We start from the raw sequence: 13,496 nt of genomic DNA, 5'->3' as shown, positions 1-13,496 counted from the left end.
AATCAGGCCCTTAGTCTACATATATCAGCAGTAAATGTTGGTTTGTTTTGGCTAGCTCACAGTACCACATCCTAACCTGACCAGGGTGATAGATGCTATTGGATAACCCAAGGATGACCATTCTGATTCCAAAGGATAACAATACTTTATCATTTTTTAAAGTCCTGGAAAACTTACAGTTAGGGACAGAATGTTAGAGATATTGGGGTATTGGGTTGGGAATGTTTCAATGATAATATTATTTTATAAAACAATTTTAAAACCTAGAAAACGTACATTTCCGGACAGAATGTAGGGTATACAGGGGTGCTGGGTGGTGAAGTGTATTAATAGTCATTAATTTTAATACTTGAGTATTTTAAAAAAAATAAAGATGTTGATCACTAATGTTTTAAAAATGATAATTACTTTTCAAACTACGAAAAACAATAGGGATTGGGTGAAGGGGGATAAATGAGTATTGTAGGAGAATCCAAGATGGCGGCCGGATTTCCCGGCTGATCGCCACTACCGCTCTAGCCCATCTCCAGATCACACGCGGCTCCCATTCACCTGCGAAAGCCGCGGATGCCGCGGACGCTGTGCGCCTGCAGCACGGACCGCTGCGGGCGCTTCACGGCTTTCTGGTGGCCCCGCTAGGATCGGGGCCACGTCGGCAAGCACCGGAGGGCCCCGCAAGAAGATGCGAGCGCGGCGCTCACTTTAGACCCGCGCTTCTGTTCCTCTCGACCGTGCGCGACCCCCGCCGTTTCTTGGCAACATTGGCTGGTTTGTGGGGTCTGTGGGATGCCCTGATGGCGCCGAAGTTAAACAGGACCCCTTGCTCCTTACGGGCACGGCAGAACCAAGATCCAGGAGGAACCAGAAAGGACAAAAAGCTACCGGTCCCCGGATTGAAGGAGCACAGCAATCCTCAAGTGAAAGGGGGCCTGCATAAAACAACCGACATGGAAAAAGACACCAGGTACTCTGTTCCTACAATGTTTACTAGCGTGATGCGGCTTAAGCAAAGGTCCACGGAAAAGGCAGTATGTGATTCGCAATCTAACGTGCCAGGAGTCAATTATGAGCAGGTACCTGTTGTATCTACATTTCTGGAAGTACTCACTCCTATATGCAATGCAGGGGGGAGGGAGCCACCCAGTCGAGAGACTGATAGTACAAGTCCAGGAAAGAGCGGGGAGGTGGTGGCCCCCCCCCCAATGGGGTGTGAGAAATTATCTGAGCAGGAACTCAAAGATTCAAATCAGGGGCCTCAGGAATCTAATCCAGAGAAATGTGAAATACAACCTTGTACGTTAAGCTGCAAGTTAAACTCGCAACAAGCTGAGGGTATGGCCAAGTCCCCAACGACATATGAGACTAGCCCCCCAGCTCCAGTCCAGAGGGGGAAAGAGGCGAAACCAGCAAACATTGATCAGGGGCCATTAGATACAGCAGAAATTGTTTTTTCTCTCTCCGATCAGTCTAGAGACTCCGACTTAGACGAAGAAATCCCTTTGACAGACTCAGATTTTGAGATTAGCTCTGCAGCAAGTATCTGGGTATCCAACTACTCAACATGTAGAAGAAAATCAGTTGAGCAAACTGATGTTAGGAGTAGTTCAGGGGCCAAGCTTAGGAGAGACCCGCTTAAGCCTCAAGAGGAGGATGGTGAAATGCAGTGGGACTATACGGCCACCCAACAGGCCTTTTCGAAAAGTGATTCGGCCTGCAGTACTCTAGTGCCCCCTTCCATGGGTGGCCCTGCAGAGCCTCCCTCGTTGGATCTTATCTACAGGACAATGGTTCAGAATCATGAACAGGCACAGAGGCAGAGCAGGAAAATGAAAGAAGCAAACAGACAGTTACAATTATCCATTAAAAAAGTGGGCAAATCTTGCCAGGACATTGGTGCACGCATCGCCACCATGGAGACTCGAACTGAGGAGCTGGAAATCGAAGTTAAAGCAGCAACAGCACAGACGACGACACAAGGACAGCAGATTTCGGATATTCAATGGAAATTGGAAGATGCGGAAAACCGCCAGCGGCGGAATAACTTGAGGATTTTGGGTATAGCAGAGGACCTTGAGGGGCAGGATACTAGGGCCTATATAGCTTTACTTTTTAAGAAAGCATTCCCAGACCTGATTGGGTGGGATTGGGAAAAGGAGATTCAGAGAGCACACCGTTTTCCGTTAATGAGGAAAAAACAAGCCTTGACCTCTGCCGGTAGAGACCAGAGCTATCCACGGGCTATTATAGTGTATTTTGGTAATTTTTTATTGAGACAGGCTGTGTTTGAAAAAGCTCGCCCCAATTCAAAGGTGATGGTGGAAGGTGTATCATTCTTTAGTAGGCCAGACTTTGCACATGCCACTGTAGAGAGACGGTGGCGACTCAGGCAGATGATTGCTCAATTCCAAGTGTTGGGGGCGGAAGCCTACTTGTTAAGCCCTGCACGTCTAAAAGTTGTCTATAAAACAACTATAAGATTTTTTCTCTCAGAAATTAAGGCAGGGGAATATGTACAGCAACTTAAAACTGGTCAAGTGCAGGGGGTACGGGAGAAGGGGGGGGAGGGTTTGCCGTAAATAGCCGTTTATATGTAAATGTATGTGATACTGATTGGGGGTAGGTAAACTCCCCCCTCACCCGCTCTCTACCCTCCCATTTTTGTTTTTCTTTTCATGTATCTCTTTTTGGCCTTTTTTTCCTTCTTTTTTCTCTTTGAATTGTTTATTGGTCAAGGGTTTCGATCGGGAGGGTGAAGAAGAGGGGCCGCGGGTAAGGATTGGTAATAGATGTGTGAAGGTTTTTTTTTTACGTATGGGTGGGCTAACGGGAGCGGGACTGGCAAATACCATCTTACAGGCTCAGGAGCCTGGCGATTCCATTTGTAGGGGTAAGGGTTGGGGGGTGGGTTAAAGGAGGGTGGGGGGGTCACAGGGACAAAAAGGATAATGGGACACACAGCAGGGGGAGTGGGAATGGCTCTCATCAGTGGAAAAAGGGACAGGGTGTGAAAGCAGCAAATTTGAATGGGGCATACAGGGGAGCCAGAATGACCAACATCCATGAAAATGGGACAGTTAAGTGAAATACGTATTGCCACAGTGAATGTTTGTGGGCTCAATAATAACAAAAAACGGCAGCTTGTAGGAGAGGTTTTCAAGTCATGGAATGTCGATATTATTTGTATGCAGGAAACACATATCCCAGTTACACAAAAGCAACTAATGGAGTTTTATGGCTGTAAGCTAGCGGTTTTTACACGACGACACACAACCACTAGAGGGGTCGCGATATTAACTCGGATCAGTACTTTGGTTATACATAAACAATTTGCTGATAAACTCGGCAGGCTGGTTCTGTTGGAATGTTCGGCTAAGGGCCTAAGGTTCACTCTATGTTCTATTTATGGATCCAACACAGATGATCCAGAGATACTGGATTGGCTTAATTTAGAACTTGCGACCTGGGCAACACCTATCATAATGTGTGGAGATTTCAATATACATTTAGATAATAAAGAACCCATTCAGGAACAAACACTCTACCTGGGTAGAAAGAATAAAGTTTTTAGGGCACTTCAATCATTGGCCATTAATCATGGCTTGGTCGACGTCTGGCAGCTGTGTTGCCCGCAGGACTCAGGGTTCACCTTTTTCTCTGCCCCGCATAAGAAATTAGTCAGGTTAGACTACTTTTTTGTGACAGCCTTTCTACAAAACCAAATAAGGATCAACAGACTTCCTAGAATCATATCAGACCACAACCCATTGGTTTTGGCTTTAGAGATTGGGAGAAAGGGCTCGCAGCCTAGATCTTGGACATTTGATAGGGCACTATTAGCCGATCCGGGTATATCCAAAAAATGAAGGAATGGATCCCGGAATTCTTTAAGATAAATCAGGACTCTGCCTCTTGCCAGACAGTTTGGGATACATTCAAAGCTGCTGTCAGAGGAGAAACCCTGAGCTATGGGTTAAGAAAGGGGAAAATACACATGGATCAGTTAAAATTAGTTCAGACAAAGCTGGTTAAAGCAGAGCAGCGACTAGGGGAAGTGATCCGCAGCGGAGTTGAGATTGCAGACATTCTGTGTGAGGTGAATATTATTAAGGCAGAAGCCACTAAGATTTTTATGGATAAGGCTGCTGCAAAATTTTTAGTATATCGCCAGAAATGCTATGAGTATAGCGGGAAAGTGGGCCAACAGCTGGCCTTAAGAATAAGACAAAAGCAGGTATTTGGGAGCATTAAAAGTTTAGTGAATGAAGAGGGGCGGATGGTACACAATGGTCCAGAGATTATGGAAGTTTTTAGACATTTCTATCAAAATTTATACACCCAGGAAGAACAGCCCCAAGAAGAGGAAGGGATCGATGCTACGGGCAATGAGATATCAGATCAGTTAAGAGAGGAAGATAAGGCAGCTTTAGAAGCACCTATGACATTGGAAGAATTGGAGATAGCAACTCGCGCCTTGGCAAGCGGGAAGGCGGCGGGGGGGATTTAATTCCACTGGAATTCTACAAAGTTTTTTTTGTGGAGATATGTAAACAGTTGCTTAATTTATTTATTGAAGTACAAGCAGGGGCTCCTCAACCGGCCTCCTGGGGGGAGGCTAAGATAGTAGTCTTTTTTAAAAAGGACAAGGAACCCACGCAGCCTGGTTCATATCGCCCAATTTCCCTAATTAACAGCGATGCCAAAATTTATGCTAAAATACTTGCCAGTCGCCTGAGTTTGGTAATCTCAGGTTTAGTATCTCCATGGCAGCATGGCTTCATCCCGGGGAAGAGCACGGCAGATCATATAAGACGAGTCATCACGTTACTTGATGTTCGTGCAACAGCCAAGCTTCCCATGGCAGTAATCTTGCTAGATGCGGAAAAAGCTTTCGATCGGGTTCACTGGCCCTTTTTATGGTCTGTCTTGCATAAAAATAACATCGGTCCCGGGTTTGTTAAAGCAATTCAACAGCTTTACCACAGACCAACGGCTACGATACAAGTTGCCGGGCTAAAGTCGACCTCAGTCAGTATCCAGAGAGGTACGCGACAACGGTGCCCGTGTTCACCACTGCTTTTTGCGCTATATATTGACCCCTTGATCAGGAGAATGATCAGGAATGATCGGATCATTCCAGTCTCATTGAAAGGAGGGTGTACTAAGATTTTAGCATATGCAGATGATATTGCGGTGGTGACCACGGACCCCAGGACTGCTATATTGGAAATAGAGCAGGAAGCCCTGCAGTTTGGGAAAAGATCTGGCTATTTGCTGAACAAAAGTAAATGCCAAATGTTGGTGAACGACTCAATAGATTTTAAGGATGAGCGGGCGCTGACACAGGTACAATATTTAGGTGTTAAACTCACAGTAAACCTTGACGAAGTTGTGAAAATAAACATGGGCCCGATTTTAACAAAGACTAGGAAAGATCTTGCTCGCATTAACAATCTACATTTGTCACTTATGGGACGTTGCAACGTGATAAAAATGGTCTTTCTACCCAAAATACCCTATCTCTTTAGAACAATCCCCCTAGAGATTGGGCAAGACTGGTTCAAACTAATAGAGGGATTGGTTAATAGTTTCATTTGGTCCTATACAAAGCTGCGCCGGGCTTTCCACTATATGACCATTCCTAGAGAGAAAGGAGGGTGGGCACTTCCCAACTTTAAACTTTATTATTTGGCAGCAGTGCTTCAGTATGCACAGACACTTTATGTCATAGATAGATCCGGGCAAGATGCTCTCCCTTCGATATATACCCTGATTTTGGGCAAAGAAGCAGATGCAGTCTTTCTGCGGATTCTGGAACCCAGCTACTACAAAAAGGTTAAATTTAAGGTAATCTATGCTGCATTTGAGGCATGGACCCAGGTTAAGCGCAAGATAGGTATTGGACGAATCTGCTATTACACTCCCTTGTGGATTACTCCCACGTTTCCGGCGATATTTAAAGACCACTATTGTTTAAGGTGGAGTAACCGGGGCATTCATAAAGTCGGGGACCTTTTTCATTCTGGCAGCCACTTCAAATCATTTGAGGAACTGAGTGTGGAATTTGCGCTGGAAAAAACAGACTTTTTTACATTTTTACAGATTAGAGCTTTTCTACTAACTAGTCTGACCCAAGGTTGGCACATAGACAAGATTAAACGAATGGAAGTTTCACGACACCCCACTAGCTGCGGCATTAAAAACCTGTATCCGTTGCTTCTAAATGCTATATTGGACGACCGGGTTTTACTTGTTAAAAAATGGGAAGGACGGGTCGGAGCTAAAGAGATAGAGGTTTGTGAATCTATGGAAATGGCACGGACTGTTTTATTGTCTGCGAGCCCGCAAGCTCAACATTTTATGGTATTGTATAATTTATATTATACACCTGCTAAGATTGCGAGCTGGGGTAAAACGATGGGAATCATGTGTCCACGATGTGGTTGCCCGAATGCAGATCTCTGTCATATGTTTTTTCAATGTGTAAAACTGGAAAGTCTGATTACCGGGATATCCGATATATTGAAGAAAATCTTGAAACAGACTATCTATCTGACACCTCAAATGGTTTTGCTGGGAGTTGATCATGCAGTCTGTAATAGTCGAGATAGATATTTCCTGTTCATAGCAATGTCGGTATTTCGCAGCTGCATAGCATCTCTGTGGCGTGATGTAGATCCCCCACGATTTAATCAATGGTTTTCACGACTTTTATCTATGTATCACTTGGAGAATAGCCTGTATGAACTAAAAGGAGCAGCGGCCGTTAAAAGACTCACTAGAGTTTGGGCACCCTTTTCTGCATGGCTCTTGGGGCCTCGAGAATATGTTAATTAAATAAGTAGTCTTATATGAAATCTTTAAAAGCAGAAACTATGACTATTGATTTAGAATAGAATGCATGTTTCCCCTGTATAACAACATTGATGTACTTATGACTTTTTATTTTTTATTTTTGTTTCTCTTCTTTTATGTTGCAAACATGTAACCCGCTGTGTGTTCTAAATAAAATAAAAAAAATAAAAAAAAATGAGTATTGTATAGGGAAGTGCATTGATACTCAGATACCTGAGTATTAATTTTAAACCTATCATATTACATGGTTGGTATTATACATAATAAAAATAAAAATAGAGGGTATATTTACAATACGTTTAACATTTTTGAAAATGTAAACATCACAAAAACATTTATTAAATTTATTAAAACATATTTAACAAATGTATTGTGCAAGACAGCAAAACAATTAATTTTAAATTAAAATATTTATTAATACAATATGTAAAAATCAGCATTTTTTTAATAATTTGCAACAACCATAACTTATTATATAAAAATATAACAAAGTTGAAATAGTCCAGAATTTTTTTTTCACAATTTTTAAACAACTTTCCTACAGTTTCAAGTAGATATAAATGGGAGACATTTTCCTTTTTTTTTCTTTTTACTTTCTGGCTTTAAGCAAACAGTTTTGCGTCTTTTTCAACTGTCGGTGGAGTGTCCCTGTCAAGATCGGATGCGAGGAAGAGCAGCGGTCAGGTAAGAAAAATGTACCTTACTTTTTAAATATATTTGTGGCTAATTTTATTGTAAGTTAAGATGTGGGGAAATAGATGCAGGGTGTACAATAATTAAATATATTTTATTGTATGTTTTAACCACTTTTATACACTCATGCAGGTTGCATTTGTATGTGCAAATTGGAAGAGTTGCTTTTTTTAACTTAAATTTAAAAAAGTCATAATAAATCATGAAGCTAACTTTTTTTAAACCTATTTGGAATAAAGGCAGCATTTTTAATTTTTTTGCGTCATGGTTTTTAATGTTTTTGCCTTTTTATAAAGACAAAGACTGTGTCTGTGTGGGAAAAACTCAGACATCGTGGAACGATTGCAGCTGGAGTTTTGGGCAAAAATAGTTTTGGGATATGGATTTTTTTTTTACACAGTTCAAACAACCAGATTGCTTTTTGGGAATTCGTTTTTATGGAATCTTTTTTACTTTTCTATGCATTTCAGAAATGTGTAACATAGAGAAGTTGTTTTAAACAAACACAAGTGTAGCACTTTTTGCCAATTTTTACTCTTTGGATTTTTGGATTGCTTTTGGCTCTTGGTGACAGGTTTTATGAAACATCACCTTATCTGAAGAAAGATAACAACTACAGGTAGGAGCAAAAAAGTTTTGTTTTAATACGTGAAAATACATTTAAAAAATCTAATTTAATTTAGTAATGTTTTACAAACAGGCAAGTAATTTACAGGGGATTAGTAAATGTTAGTAGTGCAAAATGTAAGCAATATTGTTTAGGTAGTCTGAAGCTCCCATCGATGGAATGTCTCCAATAGTCTGTCTGACATTTCTCTGCTTTTTTTATACACAAGAGTTCAGTATACTTGACAGTGATTGCACCATTCTCATTTTCTGCAAACTTTGCTCTTTCTTCAAAATGTCCAGGAGATGATATAGGCAAGGGTGGCATTTACCTTTGGAAGGGCTGAAGGAATTCTGCCACCCTTCCATGGCATTTTTTGTCTTTGCACCTCCCTCTAAGCGGATTGAGTAGCAGTTCTACCAGTCAATAAGGAACATTGGCTTCCACTTGTGACCTGACCTGCTTAAATGGCTTAAATAATTAAGGAGTGGAGCCAATTTTCTCTTATTTTGTGAAAATATTCAGATTGTATAGTTGATATGCATAACTCATCCACACACTCAGGAGATACAAAACACAAAGCTGTTAATTTTTTTAACTCATACTGTAGTTTACTGTTTGACATGTAATCCTCGGCTAAGGATATTTTTCCATTTTTTGCCAATATGCCTGGGAAAAGGGAAAACAATCATTGAGTGTGTCAGGGTAAGTTTTGGAAATAGAATAATTAATTTGTAATTCAAAATCATTTTTAATTTTCCTAGGAATCATATTCACAGTTTTGGATTTTATGACTGATAAAAATTCAGTATAAGTTGAGGATTGCTTGTCAGGGAGAAAGCTGCATACTAATGGGAGAGGGGTATTGCTAATATTGCCATGAATAGAATACATTTGGGTGAAACTACGAGGTGTAGACTTAAAAAGACCATCCATCATTCATGTTTCTGTATTCTCTATGGTTACTAAAATTTGCATTGTACTACAGATTAGTATGCATTTACGGGGGGGTCTCATTATCATGAAGTAGGAAAGGTTCATTAGTAAAAGTAACTATAAATTCAGGAGGGATGTTAATATCAGAATAGGTTTGTGCTGTTATTCTTGGGGGATCACTTACCTGTTTTTTGCCTCTGAACGATTCACCTTAAATTGGGTATTTGGACACACTATTAACAGCATGCATGGGAGTGTTCTGGGCTACCTGGTTCACAGCTGAGCTTCAGATTTCATTGAAGGTAGCTGCTAGCATTTTCACAGCGAAGAGTGGTTATGCTCAGTGGTCCTTACCACAGTGGTAACCACAGTAGCCGCTCTATGTTTGTAATTGGGATGAAAAATACTCAACACCCCTACAAAGACTCTGGAGCTCAATTAATCTCTTCTCATAATGCAGCCACCATGCTTTAGTAGCCTGTTTCATCTTCTAGATTGTATTTATCTTGATTCCTTCTGATTTTACATTTTTCTATAAGGTTAAAAAGAGAAAAAAATAATCATTAGGAAAGTGTACTTAAAGTTTGTTTTATATTTGTTCACAAAATTCTGCATAGGAAAATAAATTATATTGTTAGTTTATGCTCACAGTTGAGGGACCCCTAGTTAGTGTCCAGCACCTGCCCTGAGGTAAGCAGCTGACAGACTTAGAACAGTAATATTTCCTCCCAGCCACTGCCCAGCACCTTCCCTGAGGTAAGTTCTCGGCAAAGTTAGAATAGTAATTTTGCCTCCAGCCTCTGTCCAGCACCTTCCATATAGTAAGTACTCAGCTGCGTTACAATAATAATTTTACCTCCCATTCAGTGTTCAGATCCTGCGTTGAGGTAAGTACTTGTCCGAGGTAGAGTACAACATTTTGCCACCAGTCACAGTCCAGCGCCTGTCCTGAGTAGGTCATAGGTTTTATCTAAATTATGATGTTGTTATCAATTTGTACAACAAATAAAGGTGAATGGTAACTTACAATACTCCAAAAGTAGTATATGTGTTGAAGGTGGTGGGTGAAGATACCCTTCAGATTGTCGGTGAAAGAACTTTAAAAAAAATGTATAATTCTTTTTTGGGGGAAAAATAATGCGTTTATGACCTTCTTCATAGTATGCAACAAGGGACATTGCTTACGTTGAACTAAAAGACAGACTAATATATTTGTTTATTTTGTTAAAATTATTATAAAATGTAAAAGGTGGTTTCTCAATTTTGAGTTATTGTTTTTTTCTTTTTCTTTATTATTAAATATGTTGAAAAATATTTGTGTACTAAATGGTTTGCGTCATTCTGGTACAATGTTATGTAGAGCTGCACAGTGTTGCATAGTCTTCACATGGAATGCTTGCCATTTGATGATAAAAATGGTTTTGTATCACGCACCAATGTATTGCATGATTTCTAGGTGTTGTACATTGGCATGTAGTATGTTGCATGGACATGCGTTACGGAATGCAAAATCACCACACAAGGGGCCTGATTACGAGTTTGGCGGATGGCACTTATAATGGGGAAATTGCCGCCTTACTGGCAACCTCCCCGCCGGCCCTATTATGACTTTCCCACTGGGCTGATGGGCGGAAACCAATCTTTTCTCCCATAAACCCACTGGGAAAGTGGCAGCAGCACTGTTGCCGGATCGTAATCAAGCTGCAGCAATTCCGATGCCCTCAGGGGACACCAGCACCCTCGTAATGACCACTGTCTGCACAGCAGACACTGTGTATTATGAGGCTGCAGGGGGCCCCAAGAGGGACCCCTGCCCTGCCCATGCCATGGCTCCCTGCACATGTTCTCCATCAGCCTTTTCATGGAAGTGAAAAGACTAGCAGAGAACCAGGTCATAATCAGCAGGACAGTACTGACTTCACAGCCGCCCTGACTGTTTTCGACCTGCACCACTGCCAGCCCATCAGGATCATTGTTCTCGGCGGAGACGGTGGTCATTTGGTGGTCCAACCACCAAACTTTTAATTTGGCGGTCGGACCACCAAACCAGCGGGGGACATGAGCCAGACTCATAATGAGGCCCAAAATCTTTTTTTCATATAAATGTTTGAATATTGTTCATTATAATGTTATAGTTTCATTGTGCCAAATGTGTATATATATATATATATATATATATATATATATATATATATGTAACATTTTACTATCTTTATTTAGTACTTTCTTTTTAATATTTACTTAGGGGCTCATTACGACTTTGGTGGGTGGCGGAGGCCACCCGCAAAAGTCCTGCGTCAGGATGACCGCCTATGTGGCCGTCCCTCCACGGGCTCTATTACGAGTTTCCCACTGGGCCAGCAGTCGGAAACAGCATTTCCGTCCATTTCCCACTGAGCCGGTGGGTAGAAATGCTGCACAATATCGTCATAATTTACGGCGCTATTTTGGTGCTTTGCTGGATTAGCACCAAAAATTACGGCGCTAGTTCAGCAAAGCACAGGAAGGCCCATAGGTTATTATGGGATCATCACTTTAACGCCTGCCCTGAGTAGGCGCTAAAAATGAAGGAAAAAATGGTGGGTAGAAATGCTGCACAATAGCGTCATAATTTACGGTGCTATTTTGGCGCTTTGCTGGATTAGCACCAAAAACTACGGCGCTAGTTCAGCAAAGCACAGGAAGGCCCATAGGTTATTATAGGACCATCACTTTAACGCCTGCCCTGAGTAGGCGCTAAAAATGAAGGAAAAAAGGGTGTAGTGAAATCTTGTAAATTTGATGGCATCATTTTTTGGGGCCTCCCTGCGTGGTATAATGTGGTGCAAGGGGTTACAAGGAGGAGTAATGCATGCTTTGCACCACTTTGTAAACATGGTGCACAGTGGGGTCCTCTTAACCTCTAAACGCCTCCTTAGCATAAACAAAATGACACTAAGGCGGCACAAGGAGGCGCAAGGGGCTTGTAAATATGCCCCCATCATCCTACCGAACCCAGCAGCTGCATGCACAGGGACTTTGCCAATAATTCTGGGTATAGGCATGGCCTGAAGAGTGGTCCATGATTAGTAGGATCATCTCTTCTTCCCATTTTGTACACTGGATTACCGTGCTGGTTGTTTTCCTTGCCTGAAGGTCCCAGTGAATATATATAGATATAACCAAGACCCACTAGAGTAGGAATGCTTCACCACTTTCATTTGAGCAGATCCCAGGGCCACCTCTTGTCATATTTTTTCATTTTGGAGCTTATTGCACCAGCTTCCATGCAGGGAATATCCAAGAGGTGTTGATTTTGTTCCTTACTTGTAAAGGATCATTGCATTTTCAAGTGTTCTATAGGTACTTAAAGCACCCACTCCAGAATACCTCAGGATGTTTATTGAATTACGGATGTAATTTAACACATATGGGAAAAAAATGTTGAACCACCCTATCACTTCTGTCTTTCAGTGCTTCACACATGACTACCTTTAGCCTTCAGTGATTCTCTTTTTGTATTTAATAATGTTTTTATAACGTCTACCGAGTTTTACTTAACTCTCCATACTTAGGGGCTCATTTACAAGAATTACTCCACCGTAGCATAATTTGTTATCGCTACGGTGGTGCATACAGTACCCACAAAGTGCTGTATTCACAAACAAGCACATTGGTACCATTGGTTGCAGATCCTTGAGCCAAATTATACCTGCACTGGGTATAAAGTATGCAAGGTAGGTGTTTCCCGAAAAAGGGCCGCTGAAATGTGCAGTGAAATCTACAAGATCTCGCTGCACCCCTCTGTGCTGTCACAGGCTCATGGTTATAACGCCTGCTCAAGGTAGGCATTAACGTAACGCTGTGCTGTTTTCAATGGGGCCCCCTCAGCACTGCTGGACTAGAGTCAAAGTTTTGATGCTAGTCCAGCAATGCCACAATTTAGCACCACAACTGCGTCAGAATTTCAGACACAGCTGTGCACACAGTGTGCCATGGAACACTGTACTGTAAATACATCGCTTCCATGTTGTTGTTAAGGGGGTGCAGGGCAGCGCAAAAAAACTGGCGCATTTATCAAGATGCACCAGTTTCTTCTAAATGAGGTCCTAAGGGTATTGCTCCACCAGAACCTCACTTTTTCCAATCTTCTGGTGGAGCAATGCCCTGCTTCATATTTATAAATCTGTATTAAGCCACTTTTTGTGGCTTAATGCTGCCTTGTAAATACAGCCCCTTTACATGCATCGCTTTGCGTGAAAGGGGCGCAAAATGGGTGTTGCGGTGGGAGATCCTCTGCAATCGTAAACCTGAGGCAATGCAAAAAACAAATGCCACCCCAGGGGTAGTGTTAGAGTGGCGCAACGATTATAAATACTTTTATTTTTCCTCATTTGTGCTTTTTCTATGTTTGCTGCATTCTGCAGCG

This window comes from Pleurodeles waltl, chromosome 4_2 (genome assembly GCF_031143425.1).
Source record: "Pleurodeles waltl isolate 20211129_DDA chromosome 4_2, aPleWal1.hap1.20221129, whole genome shotgun sequence".
Classification (NCBI taxonomy): Eukaryota; Metazoa; Chordata; class Amphibia; order Caudata; family Salamandridae; genus Pleurodeles; species Pleurodeles waltl.
Note: the sequence above shows the minus strand (reverse complement) of the source record.